Source organism: Pantherophis guttatus, chromosome 1 (genome assembly GCF_059756535.1).
Source record: "Pantherophis guttatus breed Tessera chromosome 1, ASM5975653v1, whole genome shotgun sequence".
NCBI classification, from domain to species: Eukaryota; Metazoa; Chordata; class Lepidosauria; order Squamata; family Colubridae; genus Pantherophis; species Pantherophis guttatus.
Genome location: NC_142063.1, coordinates 212,646,674 through 212,658,738, shown reverse-complemented (window position 1 = coordinate 212,658,738; position 12,065 = coordinate 212,646,674).

The window sequence follows — 12,065 nt, the reverse complement described above, 5'->3', positions numbered from 1 at the left end:
CATTTTTCATGCATTTTTTGACTCCCTCATCTGCAGAGATGGTATTCAGCCGGTTCGGACCGGTTCAAGTGAACCAGTAGCGGCAACTGTGGGTGGGGTGGCCCCGCCCCTGCCCTGCCCCTCCCCCACCCAGACGTAATGCCATCCAATTTAGCCACGTTTTTGAGGCCGGATGCATATGTGGAATGCATGTGCGCGAGCAAAGCACATGCACAGAAGACCAGGCGCATGTGTCGGGCGCACTCACAGAAGGCGCATACATGCAAGCGAAGCGAGTTTGTGCACGCGCGGCAAACCAGTGGCAACAATATGTGAAACCCACCCCTGCTCACCTGATAACCCACAGTTCCTGTGGCTTGTTTGCCTAAACCTGGCAGGGAGAAGCTGGAATGTGGGAAGAATCTTTCTCTTTCAACAATTTCACTGGTGTTACTGGCCTCAAGCGGACTCCAGGCAAAAGCCTTGCTCAGGAGTCTACAACATACAGGGGACTATTCCACTATTCCACTTTTCTATCTCTTACTATTTGAAAAGGGAAGTTGTGTGCTACCATTGCATCCAACAGCATTTTCACTCCTCCAGAAGATGAGAGAAGAAGAGGAGGGGGGGGGGAGAGCTGAAGACAGAGTCTTCCTTGGTACAGATTGAGACCTGGTGATCTGTGATCTGTGGCACTCCATAAATTTGCAAGTGACATTTATTTTCCTCCAAAACACTGAAATTGGTTCGGGGCCACAGAATCAGCTTATCCGTTTGCAGAAGCATTATGAAAAAGCAACGTTAAGGAGCCCCATTTTAAGAAGTTCATTATGGAACTATCTCACGTCAGGAAAGAGGAGTTCAATCCTCCTTCACATGCCGCTTTTTCCTTTTACCATTCTGATTTCCATATCCTTCTCTCACCGTGAGAAGAGTGTGCCCTTCATCTAACCCCTTCAAATTTGCTGTTCTTTCATTTGAAAATACTAATGCTTTCCATTGTACTTTAAGCAATCAGGGTAACATTTTAATGGAAATGAGTTTAAAATGAAGATGAATTCAGAATTTGTGTGGGGGAAGAGTAGTCCTCTGCCAGTTATATTACACTAAGATATTTACAAGGAAAATGAAACAGGCAATCTTACGCATGTTATATTATCTGATGGAACCTCCATAGAACCGAGGCAAGCTAGATTGGATGACTGCTTCGGTCCTAGATTACATTCTCTGGTAAATATGCTACCATGTCAGCAATGCAGCTTCCTGGGGAGAAGACTGCCCCCAGATCAAGTGGTAACCAGAGGTGGATTTCACATAATTTTACCACCGATTCACCACGTACCAAAAATGTGAGCACATGTGTGCCTTCTGTGCATGCCCTTTTCTCGCGCACACAGCTTGCATACATGCGCGTGGCTTAAAAACATGGCTAAATAGGGCGGCATAGCATCGGGGGGTGGCAGGGGTGCCCACCCGCAAGTCGCCACTACCGCTTCGCCCAAACTGGTCCAAACCTACTCTATGGTAGGACAGCCATGACTCTGCATTGTGCATAATAAAACGGAATCTTTTATATTTGTTCAATTTTACTGTTTTTGGGTTTGAGAAACCACAATATAATATGCTTTCTAAGCCAACTGAAAAGAAATATTTCTTGTGAAAGGCAACATATACATTTTAAAGATCAAATATAAATATTCGTTGTTGGGTTCAGGATTCATGCCGAGACTGGGAACTGCATTTTGTAGAGAGATTTCCCCCGGGTTATGCTTTTATCTTCAAAGTGTTAAAATAGCATAGTTATTCAATAGCACATGGATGGGATGTAAGTCTATAGCAGGAAGGCAGACACTTGCGCTCTCTCAAAGTTTTTGGACAACCTAATGTCCTATTCATGTCTTTTAGAAGCCTCTCTTAATTATAAGTTAAAGTCAGGTTGATTGCAAAGCTGTTCTACTATCCTGATCAGTGAGCATTTCAATCGATCAATCAGAATAGAGCTGGAAGGGAGCCTGGAGGTCTTCTAGTCCAACCCTCTGCTCAAGCAGGAGACCCTATATCATTTCAGATAGGTGGCTGGCCAATCTCTTCTTAAAAACCTCCAGTGATGAGGCACCCACAGCTTCTGAAGGCAAGTAGTTCCACTCGCAAATTGTCCTCACTGTTAGGAAGTTTCTCCTTAATTCCAGGTTGCTTCTCTCCTTGATTAGTTTCCATTCATTGTTCCTTAACTTGCCTTCTAGTGCTTTGGAAAATAATTTGACACCCCCCCTTCTTTGGGCAGTCCCTCAAATAGTGGGATATTGCTATCACGTCACCCCAATTCTTCTTTTCTCTAGAATAGCCAAACCCAAATCCTGCAACCGTTCTTCATATGTTTTAGTCTCCAGGCCTTTAATCATTTTAGTTGCTCTTCTTTGGACTTTTTCCAAAGTCACAATATCTTTTTTGTAACGTGGTGACCAAAATTGGATGCAGTAATCCAGGTGTGATCTTGCAAAAGATTTATAAAGTGGTACTAATACTTCATGTGATTTTGGTCCTGTGCCTCTGTTTATACAATCAAGAATTGTATTAGCTTTTTTGGCTACTGCGACACAGTGCTGGTTCATATCTAATTGATCATCCACTAGGACTCCAAGGTCCCTGAATTTGGAATATATAGAAGAAACACAGAGCGGAAGCTCATAGCTCTAACAAGATCCAGTCAAAACAGGTAAGGACAAGAAAAGATCTATAGCAGTCAAGTCACAGTAGGCAAAGTGGAGACATAGTGGTACAATCAGCAGCAAAAAGACAGAAAGTTGAGATGCCTGCATATGGTCATTAGATCTGCTGAAGAACTGAATCCAGGGCTGTATCCCCAAGCTGGGAGCTACCATCCTTCCCTTCCTCTGGATAACATGATGGACATAGTTTTCCTGAAAAAGAACCCTGAGCTTCATCCTGATCAGAATCTTGTCCAGGAAGCAAAACATGGGGTGAAATCTGGACCAAATGTGGCTTATGAAAATAGTCAGTGTACCATATTGAACTCTTCAAAATATAAAAACATAACCACCAAAGCATAAATGTTATTGTGAAAGCGTCAATCCAGTCCAGTCCAGTCCAGTCCAATGCAATGCAATGCAATGCAATGCAATGCAATGCAATGCAATGCAATCCAATCCAATCCAATCGTTTTATCAAATAAATTCAATTTTAATGTTAGTGAATTTTATATGTAATTTTAATAAATTGAAAGCAAGTATATTTTATTTTGAGCCCACTTTATTTTGAGACTTGTGCCCCCTTACCATGACATTCAAAATCAAATTCTTAGACATTTAAAAATGCGATTCATGAATGAAGGTGAATATATGTATCCCAGGATAATGTTGCAAGAACCAATCTGGATCAGTCACTAGGACCAGAGGTTTTGTCTTCTGAGCTCAGAAGAAAAAAACTTTGGTCCCAATGACCAGCCCAGATTGGATCCTGCAAATTCATTCATTATTATTATAATGCCTAGGAGGAAGAATATATGACATCTGCCACAGTAGTACAACTACCATTTTAAAAAAGTTCACTGATCTCCATATGGCAGATGGTGCTGTAGCTCAGTGGTAAAGAGCATGCTGTGTTTTCAGCAAATCTCAAGACTTCATCCTTGGCATCTGGAGTTTAGACAGACTATAACTAAGGGGAGTTGAGAAAGATCTGTGCTCGAGACACCAGACAGAGAAATGTTGCTAATCACAATAGAAAAGACATGGACCAATGAACTGGCTCAGTAGAATTCATTGATACATGAAAGTGCCAAAAGCTGTGGTTGGGCCATGTTCTAATGGCATCTCTATGTTCTAAAGATGAACCATCCTGTTGATGGCTTCCTTGGCTGGTATGGGAACAAAGCACAAGAACCAGTGGTGAAATCCAATTTTTTTTACTATCAGTTCTGTGGGCGTGGCTTGGTGGGCATGGCAGGGGAAGGATACTGCAAAATCCCCATTCCCTCCCCATTCCTGGGGGAAGGATATTACAAAATCTCCATTCCCACCCCACTCCAATTTGCTGGTTCTCCGAACTGTTCAAAATTTCCACTACCAGTTCTCCAGAACCTGTCAGAACCTGCTGGATTTCACCCCTGACAACAACCCCTGCCAATGGAGCTTCTTTATGTCTACTTCTGGTCATTATAAGCATTGCAGCACACACACCATTTCCAGCCAATCAGCTGCAAAAGGAGATCTTTTTCTCAGGAGAGTTAGGCCAACTAATCAACCAATGGCTTTTCAGTCTCCAGGGCTTCGCCAGGAAGCTACTTGTACAGGGTAAGAGAAGCTAATTCCCCAATGGAAAAGGTAAAGTTTACCTTACAAGCAAATTCATCACTCCTGGATGCGATTTTCCGTACTCGCTTCTCTCCCATTCTTCTACTGTCAGCAAAAGAAACACAGATCGTTTTGGCCTTGCAAATTTGTTCAGCTGTTGACCAAAAAAAGGCAGCTTATGAAGAGTGGCAAGCTTCCAGGATGAAGAGAGCCAGTCTTCAAGATTTTAAAGCTTTCCAGCTTCCCAAGCATTGTAAGCAGAGGTGGTATTCAGCTGGTTCACACCGGTTCGGGAGAACCGGTAGCAGTGATCGCGGGTAGGCCCACCCACCCATCCACCCGCCCCAGCTCCAAGTCATGCTATTTAGGCATGTTTTTGAGGCTGGATGTATGCAGTAACAGCGTGTGTGTGAAGCATGCAAGTGCATGCACGATGAACCTGTGGTAAAGGTAAGTGAAACCCACCCCTAACTGTAAGCAAAATGATTCTCCCACCTCAGTCCCACAGTGAGTAGGATGGAAGAACAGCATTAGTAGGGAACATACTGTATGACAGCCAATTTTCATTTTGTCATTTCTGTCTGCCTTTCCATGGCCTCAGCTCTGAGTCATACATGGCTCCTCAGATGAGAATGCCACTATACACCAGTTTTCTTATATTTTCAAGAGGTGAGTGCATGAAAGACAAATCTTCATTTCCCACAACATTTATCTAACGAATTTCCATTAGAGGAAATCATATTTTCCGGAATCCACCAACCATATTATTTCTAAACTTTTAAAAGGATGTAAGAAACAGAGTTTTAAATTTAGTCAGGAATACTGTATATCTTTATTTTTATTCATAAGGTACAGGCATTTCTGGGATCTTGGTTTCATTTTTGCTCAAGCTGTTTTTGAAGACTTGGATCAAAATTTATTTCAGCATAGACAATAATATTGTCTTATCACTGCTATTTATAAATTACAGTATAACACAGTTTTTGGCTGTGAGACTGATGGCTTAGTGCCTAGTACAAACCTAATACGGTGTCTGGAAGTATTTTCTTCATGGGATTTTAAACATTTTACCAAAAAGTCTTGTGCTGTCTTTCAAACTAGCTGAAGCATTTTTAAATTAGTTTGCTTCATCTGATGCACGAAGTTTATGTCTTATATAGGGTAAGTAAAGTCTTTTAGTTATTTTTTGTGGGAAAAGCCAATCATGGCTACTCTTTCTCCTTTATTCTCACAGATGTAAATGGTGCAATTTGGTAACACTTTCTATCCAATTGAACATGTAAGTATATAAATTGTATTTTTTTTAAAAAAAATATCTGACTCATTAATCTCTGTCATTATTCAACAACTACTACTGAGAGTTACCTGGAGCAAAGATTCAGTGCAAATACTGCAACAGTGTCAGTAACTAAAACGGTCCTAAAAAACAACTCTGCGATTTCTTTCCACATCTCAATGTATTACATCACCATTTGGAACAATAGCAACCACAAAAGAAGAATATATAAATAATGTTGATATCAAAAAAAGCATTCTCATACATGATCACATCACTCCCATACCTCAACTTAAGAATGTATGCTTGGTCCTTGAAAATAAAATCCAAGATCTGTCTATCTGGTACAACGTCTCATACTTATTCCAGAGTAGAGTGTAAATTACTACGGCAAAACACTCTTTGTGTGATGGATAGAGGTGAATGACAGATGAACAGCCTGAATATTATGCAGATCCTTAAGGAAAATACTGTATGCGTATCTCTGCCTTATTGGTCCACTAACATACAGCTCAAGAACCTGTTTTGTTCATTCTTGGGCGAGATTACTCAAATGAAACAAACACAATGTTAAAAAGTTAATGATAATTATGCAGTCACTTACTAAGCACATCTAAATCTCCCACCCTCTGGAATGAATTACCTACTGAGCTCCGGACGGCTCCTGATCTCCGCTCCTTCCGTCGGGACTTGAAGACTTGGCTTTTCAAACAAATAGGCTGAGACTGATTCCGGGCTTTATTATTTATTACTAATTAATTATTTGGATTAAATTATGATTTTATTGTATTTGTTTCTTAACTTGTGTTCGCCGCCCTGAGTCCTTCGGGAGAATGGCGGCATATAAATACATGTAATAAATAAATAATAAATAAATAAATAAATATTATTAAAGGAACCAAAAGATCTTTACAATCCCCAAGGCATGTCACAACTTTTGAGCACCGCTAATGTTTGGAAATTGAAAGTTGACACGCCCTACGTTCAGCCCTTTATTCCTGATTGGATGATAGTGATAAATGTAGAGTTTTAAGAAGCAGACAAATCCACAGAGAATGAAGCTATCACTGCCTTTTAGCCCATCTTCAAAGGCAGCTTACTCTAAATTCTAGCTACTCTGCTCTCGTAGTCTGTTTGCAAACTTCCGAAATGCCCATTGTTGGAACTATGCAACCCAGACAGACACAGACACTGATTATGGGACAGATCCTACAGAGCTGCCCATATATCTCTATTCGTGGTTTGGTTTTTTTTGGATAATGTCCTTACTTTTTAAACTAGCACAAGAAATCCTTTGAAAATATAACAAAAGCTATAGAACCATCCTCAGGGACAGATTATGCTTCACAGTGCTTCTAAAGACACCAAAGTTACATCAATACGTCACCTATTTTCTTAATAAAATATTTCTATTTCATTAAATTTTCTAATTAAAAAATGGCATTAAATAGGCTTTGGAGTTGGCGGGTTTATTAATATACACAGCTTGATAGCAAATATTGTTTTTGTTCTGTCGATGCAACGGATGACATTCCAAGTACCTCTGTCTGAAATCATGTGGAAATCTTTCTTCAACGAGTTGAAATCCACAAGTCTTAAAGTTGCCATGGTTGGAGATCCCTGCTCTAGATTCTGCTTCTTTCTAAAGATAGCCAATCTTAGGCCTAATCTCATTTGAAGCATAAGGTCATTCTAGACGACCAAAAAGAAATGCCGCTGGGCATCCCTTCCTTTGACCTGCCCCAATGGAGAGTAATCAGCTGTAATAAGGCCCCAACAATTGGGCTGATTCCAGTGGGAAGATATGATCTAGTGGGTAACCGTGTCCTATAGCCAGACCATGCAAAGCTTCATAGGATTAATACCAATACCTTAAATTGTCCTTCAGAAGCTAATTGGCAATAAATACAGGGACTGAACCAGAGATCTCATGGGTACCCAGTCATGATTGCCAATGAGTATCTGCATTTTGTATCAGCTTTCTAGATGGTTTCTAAAGGCACATTCACGTACACTGCATTGCAATAGTCTAGTTGGGTGGCAACGAGAACAGAGCCTGGTAATGGCACTGAGTGAAATTCCCAGTTTTGCACAGATCTCCTGGTCAGACCTATTCTTACACTCTGAATGAGTTAGATATTTTGCTCAGCTTTAGAGCTACAGATCAAAGCGGGCAAATCAAACACAGGAAACAGAATCAAGCAATATAATATTTTAAATGAAAACACCGAAATGAAGGTCTAAATAAACAAATCAAACACGGCCAGGTGCACCAACGATAGTAATCAAGGCGCCAGATTGATCTGACTAGAAAAAAAGCATCCTCTCCACTCAATTTTTACTTATTTCCATCTGGTGTCATGGTTGTCCAAGAAGACAGCGAAAAGGTCCTATCGTCTCAGTTTTTAATCAGTCCAACCTTCCGAATAAGACAACGATCCCATTGTTTACTTGTTAGCAAAAGAACAATGCCACCCTTTCCCCCCCTCACAAAATCAATACACAATGTGCTAACTTAGATTTTAAAAGTGATATGGGAGATGTCTACAAATTGACTTTACATCCAGATCCCTATCCTGGGCTGAATTTCTACATTCATTGAACGTACATGTGTAATGTTATCCAAATGCTGCCTATTTATATCATAAAGGTGGGAAGCTCTACCCATTCGAAGCTACAAATCCAACACCTGCAACTCATTTCAGCAGCCCCAGGTGGAAATGTATTTCCAGGTGGCTCATTTTTCAGTACACCCAGACATCAAGGAGAAGGTTTGCTCCTACTGATTTCAGGGTCCATCTTAGTCAATAGCTGCTCTGTTTGGGAACACAGCATGCCCGACTGGAGTCTTTTCCAGTTCCAGGCACCAAAACTAATTTACGATGTTTTTAATTGCTTTCTTTCAGTCCCTCCGTTGGCATACGACTTTGTACTTCAGTCCTGGTGTTTGACGTTTGAGTGCCTGAAAATTAAGGCAGCGCTCCATACATAATACTGTTTTATCCCATCACTGTGACAAGTCATAAATTAAGCCTGCTACTCATGATTGACTTCTTTCCTCCAAACTTTCCATCATTGCCAATAATTAGCATTTATTCTTTTTCACATTGTTTGCTTTTTTTTAGTCTCCCAAATCCTTTATCCATTCTTGAAAACTGCTATATTTATTTTTTGGCGGCGCCACAGGATGGAAGAGCTCTAGCCTTTCTTGGACTGAAGGCCTAGTAGTGCAGCCTTCTGCCATCTCCTTGATGGACATTTTAGCTAAGGATTATGGAAGAAGTGATCTTGCACACACAGAGTCATCATATATGGAATGCAAACATCTAGATCAGGGGTGTCAAACTCGATTTCATTGAGGGCCACATCAGGATTGAGTTTGACCTTGGGGGGCTGGGTGGGCGTGGCCAGCTTGACGTCACTTATGTTGGGGGCGCCTGTGGTGGCCCGAGCGCTCTGCCAGTGAAAACAGAGCTCAGGAGGCTGTGATGGCCTCCTGCAACCCTCTGCCAGCAAAAACGGAGCTCGCACGAGGCCCTCCTGAGTAGGTGGCTCAGTGGCTAAGGCACTGAGCTTGTCGATCAGAAAGGTCAGCAGTTCAGTGGTTCGAATTCCTAGTACAGGTCTCCTGCATGAGCAGGGGGTTGGACTAGATGACCTCTAAGGTCCCTTCCAACTCTGTTACTGTTATCTCCCGAGCTCCGTTTTCGCTGACAGAGGCACCACGGGCCAGTCCTTCCCTGTTTCCAGGGCAGCCTGCGGGCCAGATCTAAGCACCCCACAGGCTGCATCTGGCGTGTGGGCCTTAAATTTGACACCCCTGATCTACATGATATTAGACATGACCAAAGAATTTTCTGTATCTCTTGCAACTTTAAGACTTGTGGACTTCAACTCCCAAAGCTTTGCTGGCTGAGGAATTCTGGGAGTTGAAGTCCACAAGTCTTAAAGTTGCCAAGTTTGGAGACCCCTGTTCTACAACATACACAATTGGACCAATGGGGGAGTCAGGAGGTACTATGCTATGGGAACAGCAGAAAGGCATCCATCAACCTAGTATTATAAATCAGTGCTTGGCAATTTTTAAGGTGTATGGACTTTCAGCATGGTATCTGGGGAAATTCTAGGAGTTGAAGTCTACACATTTGAAAGTTGGGAAGATTGAGAAACACTAATCTAAATAATGGAGAAGTAGATGTAAGCCAAATCATGCCCAACCTTGCAAAGGGTAAAGCTAACTCCACTCAGTTAGCTATGTCCTAGAAATACTAAATCCTATTTGGTCTACCTAGAAAAAGTAACTAAAAAGCTAGTTTCTATTACAGAACTTTCTGGCCATGCCCAGCAACATAAGTACAATTCCCCATGAACTCCCAAGCCACACCTATTGCTATGTGGAAAGAGAAAATGCAAAGCAAAGGGAAAATGCAAGGATCACATCCTTCTCCTTTAAATCTGTCCCTTCTTTCTCTGTAGGGCATAGACATCTGCAATGCTAGATAAATTGGAAGTGTAGAGGCCACTGGTATAATGGGGTGTAATGGAGAAAGGAGTGTGGCATATGAAAGAGAGGAAGAAGTTGGAGAGCATGCATAAGACTGTCTGCAGTGGTTGAAAGCTCAGTTCAGGAGCTGGATGAGGGCTATTTCTACTGGAGAATTGCCAGAGGGACAGAAGATGTAAAAGGTCAGTTCAGAAGGATGGTGGCAACATGGACCCCAAAAGTGGTTGCATTACACCAAGGAAAATAAAGAATCTGAGTTACTCCCACCCCTATCCTTTCTAAAAGTACTAGCAAGCCTCATGACAGCCCAGAGCCTTAGCAAGTTTAGGGAAAGCTCAAAGCACTGGCAAAATGTAAAAGGAAGAAGCTTTTCTACACCAAGGAACTTCTTGAATAAAGATAGCCTTGTGCTTTAAAATTTATGTTGTGTATGTGCCTTGCGTTATCCTGCCAGGAACTTGTGACATACTGCTAGTCTGTATCTTACTCCATCTACAAAACCAGTCTATTCTCAAGGTCCCTCCTAAATGCCTCAAATGTGGATAGGTCTGGGATCATGACTCCAGTCCCACCATCTTATCTCCCCCCCCCAAAAAAACCACCTCTGCATTATTAGCAGGATGTTTTTAATTTGATATGCTGAGAAGAGGAAGTTAAGTTCAATTTCTCATCCCCCAGCTGGTATCTTTACTAACTGGCTCTGTTTAAGAAATATTTCTAGGTAGAAAGAGCCATGGTGGCGCAGTGGTTAGAATGCAGCATTGCAGGCTAACTCTGCTCATGGCCAGGAGTTTGATACTGACCAGCTCAAGGTTGACCATCCTTCCAAAGTGGGTAAAATGAGGACCCAGATTGTTGGGGCAATATGCTGACTCTGTAAACTGCTTAGAGAGGGCTGTAAAGCACTGTGAAGTCTAAGTGTTATTGCTATTCCTATTATACTATAGGCATCAAGGGTTCCTGCAAGAAACGGAAGGGAGCAATCTCAGAAAATCAAGATGCTCCAGCAGATAGTCAGCTTAGATACCAAGACTGCTTTGCAATTGTGATTGTGAAGTTGGCATTTTATGATAACATTCCTGCTAGAGATGCCCTTATAAGCTCATCACTCTTTCATTCCTTAAAATTAATTTTAAATGAATAATAGTAATGCAGGGGACAGCAATTCAGAGGCTTGTATTTATTTTATTATATTTGTTGGCTACCTATTTCGCCACAAGGTGACTCTTTATTGAGACCCTTTATGCATGATTTTTCCTTTAGAAAATAAATTAAAAAAATATCTCCATGGGCTTCTTTGATAAAATAATTCAGCCCTAATAATCTGAAGAGTGAATGCTGAGAATTCAACCCTAATAATCTGAATAGTGAATGCTGAGAAGGTCATTTCTTCCAAAAATGCCACTCCCCACAGTTCTACGGGAACCTGAAAAGATTGACAGGCCCTGCATTAAGCAAAAACACGAGAGTTTTGTGATATTTGAAAATCTTAAGTGCTATAGTAATAGCTGTCTACAAGTAATACCCACATTCTTAACCTTGTCCCTCAAATCTGTGCACTCTGATGCTGACCTGGGAGAAAACTAAGAGTACAGAGAGCAGAGAGGATGACTTGTCCCCATGGTGTGAATTGAGGTCTACTTGCATGGATTTATCCAAAGGGCAACCATATACATTACTGGCACAAACTTTTGTGAATGATCAACCAGGAATGTTGTCCTCTGCTGTCTGAATCAGCTCCATTTATACTAGGCTTGAGGTATTTCAGACGTCCTGTCCACTCTCGTGGCTGCAATGTCACCTTGCATTCATTTCATTCATTTAAGGTTAGTTAAACTTAGATGCTTCCTCCTGAGGATCTTGTGCCAACTTGAAAGAAGATCCTAACCTCTGTGCTTCCACAATAGGAGAAGTGGTGAAAAGCCACGCTGATTTATGTCCGATTCAACTGACATGCAGTCAGAACCACTACAAACCTACTTAGCATAACAGT